Consider the following 8,020-nt stretch of genomic DNA (forward strand, 5'->3'; position numbering starts at 1 on the left):
GGGCATCTGATTGGGCAGCCTCCTGGGTGAAGTGTTCCAGGCATGTCCCATTAGAAGGAGCCCCCTGGGACAGACCATTGACACATAGGATCATTACATCTCTCAGCTGGCCTAGGAACACCTCGATGTTCTCCCACATAAGCTAGAGGAGGCTGGGGAGAGGGAGGTCTGGACTTCTCTACTTAATGAGACAAGACCTTTGACAGGCAGAAGACAATTAATAGCTGAATTCATGGATGGAGGGATGGGTTAAGTTATTTTTTTTTAAATGAATCCCTTACTAACAAGAAAAAGAAAAGTTTAACAAAAAGTAAATGTTGCATTTGAATTTTTCTGTTGGGCAAACCTAACAAATGGGACTGATAGGATCTGACTGGCAAGGCTGCTCAGGTTTTCTTATCTTAACAATGTTAGCAGGGAAGACACCTGGAAGATTTCGAGGTAGTTAGTACTGGGCAAGTCCCCTCACCTACATCGGCTCCAGCTGACCTTTGTATACCTACTAGCTAACAGTCACAGGATAAGAGATTGGGACTTTTTGATCAGAGAGCCAAAACAGATTTCCTGTACAGAAATTGTGGGCCCTGCAGATTGACATACTGCATCAGTGAGAGGACAGGAGAGGTCACATCAGTTCAGCTTCAAGGTCAACCATGTTCTCTATATCGCTGATGTTGCTGTTAACTTCAGGATCCTGTAAAAAACCTTCTTGGATTCTCTCTAATAAACACAAGAGAAAAACGGATTAATCAAATGAGTAATAATGTTGATTTCTGTATTACATTGATCTCATCCAGCTAGATTCAAGTGTTGTGCAGCCTGGGCAGACTTTGACCATCACCTGTGAGGTCTCTAGGTATTTCTTGACTAGCTATGACTAGTGACAGGATGGATCAGGCAGGGTAAAGAAAAATAAATGGACTGGATTCACTGCATATGGTCTGATGGGAACACTGCCAATAATGATGCTTTAAAGAACAAGTTCAGCATCAGCAGAGACACTTCTGCTCAAACAGTGACAATAACAGGAAAGAATCTGCAGCCTGAGGACACAGCTGTTTATTACTGTGCATGTTTACCACACAGTGATACAAACCACTGACAGACCATCACAAATACTCAGCAACACATAATACACAACCACACACAAATAATAAATGTACAGAAACACAGACCCACACACACACACACACACACACACACACCTTCACACCTTTAACTAGCAACACACTGTGCAACAAACTGTAGACACAGTTTGTGTGTTTGCTGATGTTTGTTTAGCTGATAGAAACCTTGAATTTGAAATTGTCTGCTAAAAACACATTACTCCCTTTATGCTCCTTTTGCTTCTTGTTTGTAGCATACATCTGCACTCGTTTTAGTGTTGCCTCGAAAACAACAACAACAACAAAAAACAACATATCACTTTAACCCCTGACAATTGCATGCATGCAATTGTGCCTGTTTTATCTCTTTTTATGCCACATCCCCAAGTGATTAATACATGAACATGATTGCTTTCATGTGTTTCTGTTTGGGCTCAAATCAGTTTGATGTTTGAAGGTTTGCAGTGACATGAAACAAATATCTCGCCTCAAACATGTTAAACCAAAAGTAACAAGCCTGTTTTGAGTCAGAAGTACAGATATTTGTTTACAAATGTAGGAAGTAAAACTAAAAGGTTGTCAGAAAAATTGCAACTTAAGTAAAGTTCAGATACCTGAAAAAAAGAGAGCGCTTACAGGTACTATTCTCAGTCAGTTCAATGCTGGTTTATCTTCAGTGACAACAGCAAACAGCATTTCAAACAATTCATTGTCAGAGGTATCCACAGTGATCAGTTAAAGTGATCACAAACAACTATTGATGGACAGACAGTGTTTACCTGACATAAAAACAAGCATTAGAACTGTTTTACCAGGAAAGAAAGGCCGAGAAAATTCTCAATCAACTCAGTTATCAATCAATTAAAACACAAAACAACCTTAAATTTATTATTTATTTATTTTTATTTTTACAAAGGTCTTATGTCACCACTTCTTCATATCATTTCATGTCTATTTAAGCGCAATTTATGACACTATGTTTGCACTGAAGCACCGCAGCAATTTCCTAATGTTGTAAACCTACTCAACATTTGGCAATAAACCCCTTTCTGATTCTGATTCTGATTCTGATATCTTGCTTCAAAGTAATGAGTCTTTCTTGTCATTTTTTAAAGTGGTGTGAGCAATACTTCTTAAGGGTTTCTGTTCATATTTTTCATTTGGACACTGGCTGCTTTTTTCACTCCACACTTGTACCTGACCATTTTGAGAGGATTTTTTAAGCAACTTATCTCTCATCTATCAATCAATCAAATAAATAAACAGCTGTGTCCTCAGGCTGCACATTCTGTCCTGTTATTGTCACTGTTTGAGCAGAAGTGTCTCTGCTGACACTGAACTTGTTTTTTAAAGCATCATTTTTGTCAGTGCTCCCATCAGCCCGTATCATGAGAATCCACTCCATTTGCTTTGTTTCATGCTGTCTGATCCAAGCTGTTGCGCTAGTTACAGGATAACCGGAGACCTGACAGATGATGGTCAAAGACTGCCCAGAGCCCTGTCTCCTCCCTGTAGTCTTTGCAAACACACTGAACATATAGGTGTGAATGTGAGTGCGAATGGTTGTCTGTTTCTGTGTCTCAGCCCTGCAACAGACTGGCGACCTGTCCAGGGTGTACCCTGCCTCTCACCCTATGACAACTGGGATAGGTCCCGGCGTCCCCCGTGACCCTGAAAAGGATAAGCGGAAGCGAATGGATGGATGGAGTTAATATTTTTATCCAAATGTAAAATGTTTTCTTTTAAAAATGACAAATCTTGATGAGCCCCAAGCCCCCGATGCTGGGGGCAAAGGGGTTGAACTGCAGTTTAACCCTCCATGAGTCAAGTCTTTTATGCAAATATCGTAATCAGAATCTCTGCTAAAAGTTCATATAAACCATATACAACCACCAAACAAACGAGGATTAAAGGATCAGTTACTTAATTGTGCTAAGGTCCACTTAACATAAACAATGGAGCCAAGAACTCAGCCGACTTCATGTAACCACAAAAGGTATATCTAGCAGAGATCTCACAGATTCTCAAACACCGAGTTTTACCATGCTTCAACCAAAATTCCCTGCTGCAAAAGAAGACCACAAAAATGCAAGCTTTCCAAATAGCAACAAAGCTTCACTTACTGGGCCAGTTTCCTCCGTTGTTCTCCGCCGGTAGCTGATAGCCACTGGAGCTACTGATAAAGGCGACACTAACACAAGGCATCAGAGCCACTCCATTTCAGAAGCATAAATCTTTGCACAGATTATGTTTACATATTGATTACTAATTTTCTGGATTTAAATGTGAGCCAAAACATATTTTCAAACTGGTTGAAGGCTACAAAATAAAAAAAAATAAAAAATCTACTTCCTTTTTCTGTGTATTAGCCTTGGTAACTTTGACACAGTAACATCTGCTGCAATAATTACACCTCCAGTGAAATGTTATAAGTGTTAGCTTTATTTTGATACCAAGATTGTTTACCCAGAGTTTGTAATTGCAGAGAAATACTCCATTCATTTTGGGGATGTCATTTTCGAGCAGGAACCTGGGGGTATTACAGTTTTTTTCTGAATGCTTAAGCACATTTTTTGTAACTATTGGCTAATTTTGCAAAACTCTTCACACAAATAAGAAAACCTGTCACCCAATAATCAAAACATTGTAGTTCTCTTGCAAAAGCAAACACAGCTAGATTAACTCTTCACACCTTCGTAAAAATGGTGTTTCCGTATCAAACAGTACACACAAGCCATCATCTACTAAGCACACAATGCGCCAACTGCACACTGATGGTATGAATACAAAATACATCTGGCTTTTGCTTTCTCTGTGCACAAGGTAGGCTATGTCAGTTTGAGCTCATACTTCTGTCATAGATCCATAAGCATGGAGGGATCCAAACTTCAAGTACTGGTGTTTATTCAAACACATAAAAACAAACACAAGTGTTTATTTCCAAGTATAGGATTATTTGCAATCGCCATAATGACTATATGGGTTACTTGGTCTGCAGTGAACATGCTTCCTCTGCCCCCAGCATCTGGTCATCTAGCAATTCTGTAAAGTAACAATTTCAGTATTTTTACATCAATGGTATTGGTGTGCTTCTCATTGGCATATGGCAGTGCTACAAATCTTTGTGCGAAGTGACTGTACTAACCGATTCTCATTTCAAAATGTCCTTATGATGCTTGCTACAGTGTAGCGGCTCGAGTTAGGCTGGACCCGTTGGCCAGCTACCCTCAGGGTCATTCCACGGTTGATTACATGGTCCACTATTGTAGCTCTGATGTCATCAGCAATTCTATTTCTTACTCTTCCTACCCTTCCTCTCCCCCCTCCTCATCTTCCTCTCCCCCCTCCTCGTCTTCCTCTTGCTCCTCCTTGTCCTTGTCGTCCTCTTCATCCTACTTCTTCACCTCCACGTCCTCTTCCTCGGCCTCCTCTACTTCTCACTCTTTCTGCTCCCTCCATTGTACTCCGCACATACAGCTTACCTGTATTATAGTGCTTAGGCTGATTGCAAAGTGAACTAATTATCTTAAAAAGTTTTCACATGTGAAAGTGTGCCAGACAGTTGGCAAATTAGTGTTAATGATAGCCATACATGTGTATACTTTTGCTAGGAGTGTGTTGGAAATTTGGTAATTGAGTGTTGTGCAGTGAATTGTGCCTACAGTTTTGCAAAGTGTGTATTACAAAATTGCAAACTGAGTGCAAAGCAGTTTTTGTGCTTTTAGTTTTGCAAACTCAGTGAGTGGTTTTGCTATAAGTCTGAATAGTTTTAGAGATTGTGCTACAGGAATCACAGTTAGGGTTTAAGCATTCAGAAAAAACTGTAAATACAGTAGGAATGTCTCTGGAACTCTGCTGGAGGGGTGAACGCCATAATATCAAAACATATTCCCAGATTTAGTGTCTTCTGTTTATCTTGTTCAATATTAGTAGTGATGTGGAAGAACAACAAAGTAGCTATCATTATGATATCTCATTGGCATTACTGTATTACAGTTTTTACCGAATGCCTAAACACTAACTGTGAATCCTGTAGCACAATTTCTAAAACTAGCTTTTATAGCAGAGTAACAGAGGAAGTCAGCGAGTTTGCATATAAATGCACAAAGCATTCAAAAGGATGACGTTTACATAGAAACTCGCATGGACAACATGAAAACATGCTAGGGAAATTCACATATTTTAATTTGGTGACTTTAGTATAAATACACTGTATTGTGGTAAAAGAGGAATATCAGTTCTATTAATCCCATACGGAAAATATATATATAAATCTTATAAAGTTTGTATCTGTCTTGTGTGAAACTTGTATGAAAAGCATACAAGAGTGAAAACAGATATAAGATCCCTTTAAAATTATATAAATGAAACTTTTATGTTTTGGATACTTACTAAAACAATATATGAAAGTAATGAGAAAGTGGCCACTTTCATGAGTAAATCATATAAGCCTTATATGATTCACTATATGAAGCAAGCTAAAGCTGATGCAAGTCTTTTATAAGTTTTTCCTATTTCTTTTCCATATGGGATGTTATGCTAGATTGCGGTTTTGCAAACACTTGTTAAAACATTAATGAGATGGGGCAATTATTGAAATTATTGAAATAAATATATTTACTGATCTTTATACTGGGATACTTGCTTTGCTTTACTTTACTTGCAAAGGGGCGAGCGTGGCTCAGGGGGTTGGGAAGCGTATCTGTAACCGGAAGGTCGCTGGTTCGATCCCCGGGCTCTCTGTCCTGGTCGTTGTGTCCTTGGACAAGACACTTTACCCTACCGCCTACTGGTGATGGCACGATATGGCAGCCTCGCTTCTGTCAGTCTGCCCCAGGGCAGCTGTGGCTACAACCGTAGCTTGCCTCCACCAGTGTGTGAATGTGAGAGTGAATGAATAGTGGCATTGTAAAGTGCTTTGGGTGCCTTGAAAAGCGCTATATAAATGCAATCCATTATTATTATTATTATTATTATTATTACCTAAGCGTTGCACAAATAAATATAAAATTGTGACTCTATTGGTGTGATTTAAACAATGTAAACTCTCAAGCTTGTTGTAACTAATATGACAAAATCCTGGAAGAACAGTTTAAAAAACATGACAAGTTTGGTATATACTTTACTTCAACTTTTATAACAAAAGTATTTATAAAAGGGGAAGAATAAGTAAGAATGTGGAAAGTAAATGCCGGATGTCTGAGTCAACCTTTAAAGAAGTCCAGGGTCAATGCCATTTCATTAAGATCAATATTAATGGCACTTTAAGTATCATTATAGTGACCAAAAATAAACAAGGATGAAACAGTCTACTGTCTGACATATTTGAAATTTTGCTTAGATAATACTTTAACTGCCCTTTAAATACTGTATATCTATGTTATTTACCTTTTACATGCCTTTCTGTATCCGCTACTTCATACCTACCTCTGCCCTGTACACTGCCTCAACTCAGTCAAGAGATGAGACCAAAAACAATGGTGTCAGCAGCATGTGTGACAATGACATTGTCATGTACAGTTGTATATGTACAGGGTGTACAGCAGACGACTTTGAAAGCAACTGTCTGGGGAACCAGTGCTGAGTGACAGTGGGGAAGAGGTGGGGGCTGAGTCTAACTGACTGAGGTTGGTTGGAGAGGAAATATTTGATCCAAGAGCAGGTGGCAGGGGGGATCTGAAGGTGGTCCAGTTTGGTGGTTCTCCAGATGGCTCCAGATGGCTCAGCCCCTTCTGAGGGCTGATAGTGATGGCACCCTCCATGGACCATTTTGCTCTTTAAGCAAACTAGTAATGTCACGGTCTGGCTAGGGCAGACCGTATGTTGCAGGGAAGGACTCAAGCGCAGACTGAAATGAGATGTGAATAACAAAACAAGCCGTTTATTAAGGCAAGAAACGAGGGTACAAAATAATAGGGAATCGATGAAAACTAAACAATGACCTAAACTGGGTGAACTAAAACGAAACATACAAAACTCTAAACATAACGAACTGACAGGGATACCTGGAGCGGAGACCTAGGAAACAACGGAGCAGTACAACGGACAAGTACAACAGACGACCTGACAAAGAATGACTGAGAGCACACAGACTAAATGGACACAGGAGGATAATGAGGGAAGTGGCAACACATGGGGACCCAGCTGATACATGAACATAATTACGTCACAGGGGGAGAGTAACTGAATATGATGAACACAGACACGCCAGACCTCTTCACAATAAAACAGGAAACACAGTGAGATATTGACATGACAATCTGAACTTGACAACATAAGCCACAGACATGAAATACATGAAAAGCAGGGGAGACTTAACATAGTGGGAACACGAGGGGTAAATAACTAGAAACACCTAGGCATGATAACGATGAACTTAGGAAACCTGAAGGCTACATAAACTAAACACAAAACGCTGAGTCAGCAGACCCAGGATCATAACAGAGCCCCCCCTTCAAGGGCGGATTCCAGACGCCCAAAACCCCGAAAAGACAAAACCAAAAGGCAACCCACCAAGGGCGGGCGGCGGGGGCCCAGGACGGAGGGCCAGAAACAAGGCCACAAAACAAAACGTTCATCAAGAGCACAGGAAACAGTCCGCAACTCCTCAGGGGGCCGACCCGGAGGGTGACGGCCCAGAAGTCCATAGTTGACTTGAGCAGGGGGCCGGCCCGGCGGCAGACGGCACAGGAGAACAATAGTCAAACAGTTCCGGGGGCCGGCCGTGCGGGCGGCAATGGCGGTGACACAGGTGACGGCGATCCGGGGGCCGACCGTGCAGAAGGCAGCGGCGGCGACGAAGGAGACCACGGAGCAGTCCAGGGGGCCGACCGCGCGGAAGGCAGCGGCGACAACGGAGGAGACCACGGAGCAGGTCAGGGGGCCGACCGCGCGGAAGGCAGCAGCGGCACTCC

This window comes from Astatotilapia calliptera, chromosome 4 (assembly GCF_900246225.1).
Source record: "Astatotilapia calliptera chromosome 4, fAstCal1.2, whole genome shotgun sequence".
In the NCBI taxonomy this organism is placed as follows: Eukaryota; Metazoa; Chordata; class Actinopteri; order Cichliformes; family Cichlidae; genus Astatotilapia; species Astatotilapia calliptera.